We start from the raw sequence: 11,572 nt of genomic DNA on the forward strand, positions 1-11,572 counted from the left end.
TACCGTGAGAGAATGTTCAACTACCTAACAGAGGTTGAGATCGCTAAAAAAAAACTCGTCAACCTTGTAAGGATCTGTCTGAATGGAACAAGCAGTAAGGTGAAGATGGGAAACAGGGCCTTGAAACTTCTGAGACAAGGAGATGGGTTATCTCCTACCCTGTTCAATTTTATACTTCAGAAAATCATAAGCGAGACTTTCTGAGAGAACGTTAGATGGATCCAAGTAGAAGGAAAGAACCTGGTGCATTTAGCTTATTCTGAGCAGTTAACAGCACCATTAAAACAAAGATATTAAAACATGGAAAATTACTGAGTTAAAAACAACATAAAATCAGTAAAACCAACAACAAATACAGGGTAAGGATGTGGAAAGCGGAATGGACTCTACTACATACTAGAGCATAAACTTTTGTCAATGATAAGCTCAAGAGAAGGTAACATTTGTTTTGTAGGAGAATAATTTATTTCTATAATATACCAAATTTAAAAAAATAAAGAACCCTGTAAAATTAAATCACTAACCTAACAACAATAAAAACAAAAGGTAAACTGAACTTACATTGTCCTAGAATTAAACTCTGTGCTCGTTGCAATTAACCAACAAAACTCTGCCATATAACAAAGGTGAACAGGTTAACTGTAAGTTACATTTTAAAGAATAACACCACTGGGCCATCACATACGACCAGAAACCCTACTTAGATATTTTTAAGTGGGCTAGTCCCATGTATACAGTAGAACCCCGTTTATTCTAAATAAAGGGGGCGGAGCCACTTCGGTTGACGCGTTTTTTCAGATGACACATGGTAAATATTTTCGGAAGTTAAATGTCGAAATAAAAATGCATAAACTCTGTTAAGCAAAGGTGCATACTGTATACTAACATTTAAATCTTTACATAATCTCACTTATTGTATAAAATCAGTGATTTTCTTCTGAATTTTCTTGGTGCAGCACTGTCGTGCAGCTTTGTCGCGCCACCGTTTAATCAACAATACATCAGCTGGTGTAGATTCGTTGCTTCGTTCAACAAAGCGCAAAGCCATCTGAAATTATGAAAAAGTTTCTTTTGCAATGGAGTAAGAAAAGCATTTGAATTACAGTATAAAACCGCAAGGCCAGAGGAACGACCTTGGGTGAAAGAAAAATATCCCTGGTTTAGTAATAGAAGCTGCAGTATAGTCCGAGCAGTAAACAAGATGAAACTCCCGCAACTGAAGCAACGTTAACCACAGTCTACATAATCTTCATGACGAATAGTACAGTAATAATAATTCCTGCTTGTTCAAGACAAAATGTATCATGGAACGAACTAGATGGTAAGAAACAAACTGTTTTGTTTAATGCTACACGTGCATTCTGGTATAAGTCATATATAAAAATAGGATTTACGTAGTACCTTTCAGCACATATAGGGAAAGAATTACGAATATCGACGGCTAAGAATGAGAGGGTTAAAACAAAATATTAAAATAGAATTTTGTCAGAGCATTTTGGTTAAGCCGGGTTTCAGTTAAACGAAGTTCATTTAAGCAGGGTTCTACTGTACATTTAAATTGCAAAATAATCAAACAAGGTATACAGAAAGATTAATAGTTTACATTTAGTTAAACAGAAAATAACAGAGGCAAAACATGATGGGAACTTAAAGTAAATATTACCAAATTCGACCAAATTTGAGATAGGAGTAATTGGAAAATGACCCCCAGTGATGAATTCCTCCAACCTTTTAGGCTACATAAATCAACAAGAAAACACTTGTGGTAAATATTACATCGAAAGTTTAAGTTAAATTTAAGCTGAAACAGTGGGCTGAGTGGCTCGGATGGTTGAGGCGCTGGCCTTCTTACCCCAACTTGACAGGTTCGATCCAGGCTCAGTCCGGTGGTACTTGAAGGTGTTAAAATATGTCATACCGGCCGAGTTGGCCGTGTGGTTACGAGCATGCAGCCGTGAGCTCACATCCGGGAGACAGTGGGATCGCTTTGCTAGTTGATTTACGTCGCACCAACACAGATAGGTCTTATGGCGACGATGGAATAGGAAAGGCGTAGGAATGGGAAGGAAGCGGCCGTGGCCTTAATTTTTTTTTTTGCTAGTGGCTTTACGTCGCACCGACACAGATAGGTCTTATGGCGACGATGGGATAGGAAAGGCCTAGGAGTTGGAAGGAAGCGGCCGTGGCCTTAATTAAGGTACAACCCCAGCATTTGCCTGGTGTGAAAATGGGAAGCCACGGAAAACCATTTACAGGGCTGCCGACAGTGGGATTCAAACCCACTATCTCCTGGATGCGAGCTCACAGCTGCGCACTCCTAACCGCACGGTGATAGTGGGTTCGAACCCCACTGTCGGCAACCCTGAAAATGGTTTTCCGTGGTTTCCCATTTTCACACCAGGCAAATGCTGGAGCTGTACCTTAATTAAGGCCATGACCACTTCATTCCCATTACTAGGCCTTTCCAATTCCATCGTCACCATAAAACCTATATGTGTCGGTGCGACGTAAAGCAAATAGCAACAAAAAAAGAGAATCGTCAGCCACATGTCAGTAGATTTACTGGCACATAAAGGAACACCTGTGGGTCTCAATTCCAGCACCTCGTTGCTTACCCCAAGAGAAGCAAGGCCCCTCATGTGCACGGAGCACATGAGCAACATGTTCATACAACCAGATTCCCAAAATCAGAAATCCGCCATCCCACAACATGCTTCCCGAAGGTAGCACGCACTAGGTGGGAGTACAGGAAACAATACAGCGAGAAAAATAACCAATGAACGCGTGAGTTTACCATTTCAACTTATTTAAACCAATTGTATTTAAATATTTCTGTACCCGCTGGTCATCCCATCCTTGGTAACTTCCAGAAGCTTATGTCTTTTGCAACTTAATCAAGCCCTACAAAATTTGACACGTGTGGTACCAAGTGTCCTGCAAGTTTCGATAATTAAAATTGAAATTTTTTATAATCTTCAATATTCTTGAAGTTGGCCAAATGTAGAGTTTTATTGAACTTAATTCTCACAACACAAGGCATGCAAATGACGAGATATGGCAGCCAGCATATTTGGCCTCATCATAAATGACTAATTACCTCATGACTGGAGGGGCAAGATCAGGATGCTCAATAACTACAGTCAATGCAGGTAGATCAGTCCTACAGAGTCCATGAATTCAAATACCTGGGAACACTTTTCACAGAGGACTTGTCATGCGAGGGGCAGAAATCAACTCTTGCATCCAAGCAGGAAACCTATCTGGTCCAAAAATCTCTCAAAACAGATTAAGATTCGACTGTATGAAACCCCGATCCAGCCCGTTGTACCGTATGGCTGTGAGACGTGGAGTATCTCAAAGCAGGCCATTCATAAACTCCTCGTATTTCAGAGAAAAGTTTTGTGAAAGATCTTTGGACCAGCACTGGACGAATGGAGGATCAGACACAATTGTGAGTTAGAGGAACTGTACCAGGATGCAACCATAAGAAGCAAGCAACTGCAGTGGGCTGGACATGTGGCCACGGAAGCTCCAGGAAGGGGAGGAGTGATGGTCCCCATGAGGACTTGAAACAGTCAGCAATAGGTATACATGGAAGGCGATGGAGGAGACTTGTAGCAGTGCACGGTTTGTTAGGTCTAATCGCATAAAATAAAAATAATTATTGATGCATGGTAGGCCATCAAATGATACAGAATTCTTTCTGTAAAAGAGGACCACGTTCCTGCATTAGCCTGCATCTTTGACACACTGGTAACCAAGATTAAATTAGCTGGAAAATCTATCATTTCAAATAACGGACCAATTACAATGCTATTATGGATTTACTCATTCAGGACAAATATTTCAAGTTTCCTTTGGGAATCTAAATTTAGATCAACATATGGCTTAGTCGAGCAGCTTGTGTCCTTTCTGCCACGTCTTCCCAATCGAAAATTTGCAACATTTTGTCGGAAATCACCCAGAACCAATTAAGCTGCTTTTCTCCGGATTTTTTTCCAGTTCTCGAATCAAGTAATCCTTTGGAGGGTCCCATACATTGGAACCATACTCTAATTAGGGTCATACACTGGAACCATACTCTAACTGGGGTCTTACTAGAAAATGAAAGAAGGTTGCCTGGAATACTATCTTTCAAAACTGTGTTATAAGTTATCCTTGAAACATCACTGAAGCTAACTCAAAATTTCCAGAAGATGGCATCATAAATACATTTAATATTTCTAAAGCATTGTTGATTTGCTTGTATAATTCTTTAAGGGCTTTCCAGAAACTATCAGTGTTACAATCAGACAAGTCACATGAAAGTTCCATCTTAAAAGCACAAATTCTGTGCTACTGTGAGCAAAAGACACATTTTTCCCTTGCAAACAAACATTTAAATCACGGAAATAGTTTGTTATGTCAGCTAAACTGACAAGGTAAGCAACGCAGTGCATGTGTTATTACATCAACACAGCCACGTTAAGTAGTGGAGGGGGCAGCGTGAGCCACCGGGCAAACTCGCCTTAAAATTCCGAGTTGGCTTAAGGCAGGCTCCGGTGATTTCTGTTACCTGGAGTGACAACGCAACAATTTCATATGTATTAATTAAAGAATTACAAGTGATAGATTTCAAATTTACTTCCATATTGACTAGACAATTTATGACAATATCATTCAATGCTTCAATACCAAGTTCTAGACTATACACTTTAATCCTAATGGTGTATATGGTCTTGTTAAAATTAGTACACATTTCAACCCTTGTTGGGCCATCTCAGCTAATAAATGATTATGGAAGACATCTTAAAATTCATACAAAACATTAAGAATGAAACAGTAAAGTAACACATTAACTTTATTTTTCAAAAACAAACAACATGCAGTATCTGTCTTTGTCTTGACTATATCTTCTTAATCAAGTTGGTTGGTGGTGACAGTGTGAAACTATCATATTACAGTATTACAGGCAAAACCAATGCTAGTTAAAAGGTCATAATAGGCTGGAGGAAATGTCCCCTTTACGAGGGTGTACCAAATATAAACCAGAATTTAAAATTAGCATCTCCGATAGCAAACGGGGAATGGGCGGGGCTTTGAAAGGATATTGGTGGAGTAGTAAGGGTCTTGAAGCGCCACATGCTGCAGAGCGACCGCTCGCTTCAATACGCCATGAGCGGGCAAGATGTACACACATCCGTTGTGCAGAACATCATCAATTTTCTGATGAAAAAAGGCACCAAAGCTTCGGAAATTTTGAGAAGGCTCCATGTACAGTTTGGAGAAGCAACCCTTTCAAACACCCAGGCGTATGAATGATTATCTCTACACTATTCACATTATTTTATAAATTGTACAACGGTGTTCCATAATATGCTTTGGCATAATAGCAGGCTTTAAAGCCTGAGCCCCGACCATTTAAGAAAGGCAATAAACTAAACTAAAACTATGAATGGCACAAACAAATTTTGGCAGAGGAGGGGACGAAATGGAAAATGAGCCCGCCACCAAAAACGACCATGGACAAACATCGCTGCAGACAATATTCATCACCTTACTGAAGAAGATCAGCACAAAGCATTTCTGAAATTGACCCACACATAGGAATAGGCTTTGGAAGTGTTCAAGCCATCATCAATGAACTCAACCTTCGGAAATTGTCTACCAGGTGCGCTCCTCGTCTCCGTATCCAGCCTACGAGTGACTACCATTTAAATCTAGGAATTTCATTTTTGTCCGTATTGAACTGTTTATATGTTTATATGTTTATTGTTTAAGTGATTATGTTATCTCATGTTTATACAATTTTTTGACTCACCCTTCATGACCACTTTGAAACTGACATTGTACTTCGCGTCTTCATGTTCTCTCATTTAATCACACTGATGTAACACCTTGTGTAATATAAATATCTACATGCTAGCCTTTTTCCCACATTTTGGCTAAAGACGACGCCAAACAGCGTCGAAACTAGTTCCAAGTGTAAATATATGTTGTAAATAAACTATAACATTTATTTGTATTGAAAAGGTGGACCCTTTTAAGTATGACTACCATTTGTTTGTAATACCAATATAAATGGTCCGTTATTGGACATTATAAATTTTCCAGCTAACTCATTCCTGGTTGCCAGCGTTACGCCCCCGTGTGCTAGGCTGGGCTCTTCAGTTGGTACCTAGCACACCTACCAAGACGCTGGCTAGTGCATACCATGGAGGCCACAGGGGCGAAACGCTGGCAACCAGGAATGAGTTAGCTGGAAAATTTATAATGTCCAATAACGGACCATTTATATTGGTATTATAAATTTACTCATTCGGGACAAATATTTCAGATTCCCTATGGGAATCAACATCTATACCATTTGTTTGGACCGCTGAAAGAACTGGAAGGAAAGAGATTTCATGACGATGCAGCGGTCGATGAATTCGAGCACAACTGGCTGCACACATGTTCTTCTTTCTTAGAGGATGGCATCAAAAAACTGGCCATTCCCTGGCAAAAGTGTGTCAAATCAACACCACCTAGATATAAGGCCTGTGCATGGTGTCAAGATTAAAAGGAAAGTGGCGGACTTTTGAGGCAATGCCACGTGAAAGTGAGCCTTAGTTCTGTCTTACAAAATACAATAATGGTCTACAAATGTTGTGTGCCGAATTGTAGAGGAAACTACAGTGCTAATAGCAAAGTACAGATTTTTAGATTTCCAAAAGATGAAGATCTAAAAAGGAAATGGATATGTGCAATAAAGCGTGAGAATTTCGTTCCAACCAAGTGTTCAGTGGTAAGTAACTAGAGACTAGGTTGTGCATTTTTATTCGCAAATGTTTTTATTTCATATCATGTTCATATATTCATATAAGAGAGGGTAGTATAAGATATCTAAAAAACGGCTGTTAGGTTAGATGGGATCTAACCTCCAACATGCATGATGAAATGCATTCAGGTTAGGTTAATTGATTCAGATATTTTTCTTATTTTCTTTATCACAATTAAATTAGAATCTAGCGAGTTCCACCTTTTCAATACAAAATACAATGTTGTTGGATGGTATTTACAACATTATTTATTACAGAACATGTTTCGGTGTTCAATTTTTGACACCATCATCAGGTGCTCATAAAGTACGAAAAAACTTGGCAATCTAAACATTAAACAACATATGTTGTTTATGGTGTCAAAAATTGAACACCGAAACATGTTCTGTAATAAATAATGTTGTAAGTACAAAATCACAGACATTAAGGAATGTGAAGACAACTCATCAAACAGACGAGAAATTTTATATTTATGACTTACAAGAATTTTCTTCTTACATATTAGAGTTTTAATATAGCATAATTTACTGTAGATGTTTTAGGATTTAACTAGTGCAATATTCTGTTGTTTGTATATATGTATATTAAGGAGTTACGTATGACAATATGTTGTTTAATGTTTAGATTGCCAAGTTTTTTCGTACTTTATGAGCACCTGATGATGGTGTCAAAAATTGAACACCGAAACATGTTCTGTAATAAATAATGTTGTAAATACCATCCAACAACATTGTATTTTGTATTGAAAAGGTGGAACCCGCTAGATTCTAATTTAATTGTGATCTCAGTTCAATACGGACCAAAAGATGAAGTTCCTTACGTTTAATATTTTCTTTATTGCATGACTGCCACCACGAGATGTCCTTTATGAAGTAAAGATGGGGAAATGTCTGTCCCAGCCAGCGACATAAACAGACTAGCTAGCATGAATTTCTTTTCTTTCACCATGATACATCACATTTGATCATTTAAAGAAAGTGTCAACTCATCAGAACCTGAGAATTTTTTTTTTTTTTTTGCTAGGGGCTTTACGTCGCACCGACACAGATAGGTCTTATGGCGACGATGGGATAGGAAAGGCTTAGGAGTTGGAAGGAAGCGGCCGTGGCCTTAATTAAGGTGCCTGGTGTGAAAATGGGAAACCACGGAAAACCATTTTCAGGGCTGCCGATAGTGGGATTCGAACCTACTATCTCCCGTGAGAATTATGCACTACAGCTTAAGTTACATTTTACTGGATGATCACATTCACACATTTCACCACCCACGAACTTGATTACGAAGATATAATCAAGTAAAAGACAAAGCATTACTTTTTTTAGTTTTTAATGTGTTAATGTCTTTATACATAGATACATACACACATACATAATCATTATAGGCTGTTATGCCTTTCAGTGTTCAGTCTGCAAGCCTCTGTGAGTTTACAAAACGTTGCCACAATCCTCTATTTGCAACTAGTGCTCTGGCCTGATTTGGTTCTATAACTTTCATCTTTAAATCGTTAGAAACTCAGTCCAACCATCGTCGTCTTGGTCTACCTCTACTTCTCTTACCCTCCAGAACAGAGTGCATTATTCTCCTAGGTAACCTATCCTCCTCGATTCACCTCACATGACCCCACCACCGAAGCCGGTTTATGCATACAGCTTCATCCATCAACTTCATTCCTAAATGAGCCTTTATCTTCTCTCCTGCCACTGTTCCCACCTGTTTGTACCAGCAATCATTCTTGCTACTTTTATGTCTGTTATTTCTAACTTATACAGAAGATATCCTGAGTCCACCTAGCTTTCGTTCCCATAAAGCAAAGTTGGTCTGAAAACAGACCAATGTAAAGATAGTTTTGTCCGTGAGCTGACTTCCTTCTTACAGAACAACGCTGATCGAAACTGCAAGCTCCCAGCATTAGCTTTACTACACCTTGATTCAATCTCACTTACTATATTACCATCCTGGGAGAACACACAACCTAAATACTTGAAATTATCGACCTGTTCTAGCTTTGTATCACCAATCAGACATTCAATTCTGTTGAATGTTTTACCTACTGATATCAATTTAGTCTTCGAGAGGTTAATTTTCATACCATACTCACTGAACCTATTTTCAAGTTCCAAGATATTAGACTGCAGGCTTTCAGCACAATCTGCCACTAAGATCAAGTCGTCAGCATAGGCCAGACTGCTTACTACATTTCCACCTAACTGAATCCCTCCCTACCATTTTATACCTTTCAGCAGATGATCCATGTAAACTACGAACAGCAAAGGTAGAGGATTACAGCCTTGTCTAACCCCTGTAAGAACCCTGAACCAAGAACTCATTCTACCATCAATTCTCACTGCAGCCCAATTGTCAACATAAAGGCCTTTGATTGATTTTAATAATCTACCTTTAATTCCATAGTCCCCAAGTATGGCAAACATCTTTTCCCTTGGTTCCCTGTCATATGCTTTTTCTAGATCTCTGAAACATAAACACAACTACCTATACCTCTCGTAGCATTTTTCAATTACTTGGCGCATACTGAAAATCTGATCCTGACAGCCTCTCTGTGGTCTGAAACCACACTGGCTTTCATCCAACTTCCTCTCAACGGCTGACTGCACCCTCCCTTCCAACATGCCAGTGAATACTTTGCATGGTATACTAATCAATGAAATACCTCAATAGTTGTTGCAATCCTTCTTGCTCCCTTGCTTATAGATAGGTGCAATTACTGCTTTTGTCCAATCTGAAGGTACCTTACCAACAATCCACGCTAATCTCCCTGCCTTCCTACTATACTTCACCATTTCAGGTCTAATTTCATCTATTCCTGCTGCCTTATGACAATGGAGTTTATTTACCATTCTTTCCACTTCCTCAAGCGTGATTTCATCAACATTTTCCTCTTCCCCATGAGCTTGGCTGTTTGCGACACCACCAGGAAGATTTCCTTTTACGTCGAGAATATTTTCAAAATAACCCTCCACCTCTCCAGTGATTCCCTGTGATCTATTAAGAGTTCACCTGAATTACTCAAAATACTCTTCATTTCCTTTTTCTCCTCCCTTCCTAAGATTCTTAATTACTGTCCAGAAAGGTTTCCCTGCTGCTTGACCTAGCCTTTCCAGGTTATTACCAAAATCTTCCCATGACTTCTTTTTGGATTCAACAACTATTTGTTTCGCTCTGTTTCTTTCATCTCTGCCCTTGTTTGGAGCCATTTCTGATAAGACTTCTTTTTTCATTGACAAGCTGCTCTCACTTCATCATTCCACCAAGATGTTCGCTTTTTCCCATCTCTTACAGGGCTGAGTGGCTCAGACGGTTTAGGCGCTGGCCTTCTAACCCCAACTTGGCAGGTTCGATCCTGGCTCAGTCCGGTGATACTTGAAGATGCTCAAATACGACAGCCTCGTGTCGGTAGATTTACTGGCATGTAAAAGAACTCCTGCGGGACTAAATTCCAGCACCTCGGCATCTCCGAAGACCATAAAAGTAGTTAGTGGGACGTAAAGCAAATAACATTATTATTATTATATTTTTCCATCTTTACACACAGTTGTTTCTACTTCCCTTGCAATCCCTTGCTGTTTCTACTACAGCATCCCTATATGCCACCCATTCTCTTTCTATATCCTGAACCTGCTTGCTGTCTACGGTTTGAAAATTCTCGCTAATCATATCCATATACATCTGTCTAATTTCCTCGTCCTGGAGATTTTCTACCCTTATTCGTTTGCAGACAGATTTCACTTGCTCTACCCTAGGCCTAGAGATACTTAGTTCACTACAGATCAGATAGCGGCCTGCATCATTGAAAAATCCCTGGAAAACTTGTACATTCCCAACAGATTTCCTGAATTCAAAGTCAGTTAAGATATAGTCTATTATGGATCTGGTACCGCTCGCCTCCCATGTGTAGCAGTGAATAGCCTTATGCTTGAAGAATGTATTCGTAACTGCTAAACCCATACTAGCACAGACGTCGAGCAAACGCGTCCCATTCCCATTAGCTTCCATATCTTCCTCACATTTACCAATCACCCTTTTGTATCCTTCAGTTCTATTTCCAACTCTCGCATTGAAATCACCCATTAGCACTATTCTATCCTTGCTGTTGACCCTGACCACGATGTCACTCAATGCTTCATAAAACTTGTCAACTTCATACTCATCTGCACCCTCACATGGTGAATACACTGAGACAATTCTCGTCCTAATCATTCGCTCATTTACATGTCTAACAGAAACTGTGTTGCATGCAATGGTATTCCTGATAAACAGCCCTACCCCATACTCTGCCCTTCTCTTTCTAACACCCGTCAAGTATACTTATAATCTCCCATCTCTTCCTCGTTATCTCCCCTTACCCAAATATCACTTACTCCTAGCACATCCAGCTGCATCCTCTTTGCTGACTCAACCAGTTCTACTTTCTTTCTTCCATTAGCCCCATTAATTTTGATAGCTCCCCATCTACTGTAATTCCATTTTGTTTGCCAAGTTGTTTCCAAGGAGTCCCTCGCCTGTTAAATGGGACTGGGACTCCGTTACTCCCATAGGTCCGAGGCTTGCTTAAAATGTTCTGAGCTAGGTAAATTCATGAAGCAGGATGCTACCCTACTTACACATAGTCCAAGTGAAGGTCGCTCCTCTAACGGGTTATGAACCACCGGTGGATTGTATAGTTTTAGCCGCCTGAGCACAAGGAGGGCCATGACTCAGAATATGTCCGAGATGCCCACTCCCATTCCATAGCAAGTGGTATAACGACTCTCAGG

The 11,572-nt window shown here is 39.6% G+C and overlaps 1 protein-coding gene across 1 annotated transcript in view; it reads right to left on the reverse strand.

Annotated features, from left to right (window-relative positions):
• Window positions 1–451: 451 nt before the first annotated feature.
• Window positions 452–11,572, reverse strand: part of LOC136886203 (F-box/LRR-repeat protein fbxl-1) — a 36,034-nt gene continuing 24,913 nt past the window's right edge. Inside the window, exon 4 of the mRNA XM_067158937.2 lies at window positions 452–1,048. The gene's annotated coding sequence lies outside the window, so the exon portion shown is untranslated. The remainder of the gene's footprint in view (window positions 1,049–11,572) is intronic.

This window comes from Anabrus simplex, chromosome X, assembly GCF_040414725.1.
Source record: "Anabrus simplex isolate iqAnaSimp1 chromosome X, ASM4041472v1, whole genome shotgun sequence".
Lineage (NCBI taxonomy): Eukaryota > Metazoa > Arthropoda > Insecta > Orthoptera > Tettigoniidae > Anabrus > Anabrus simplex.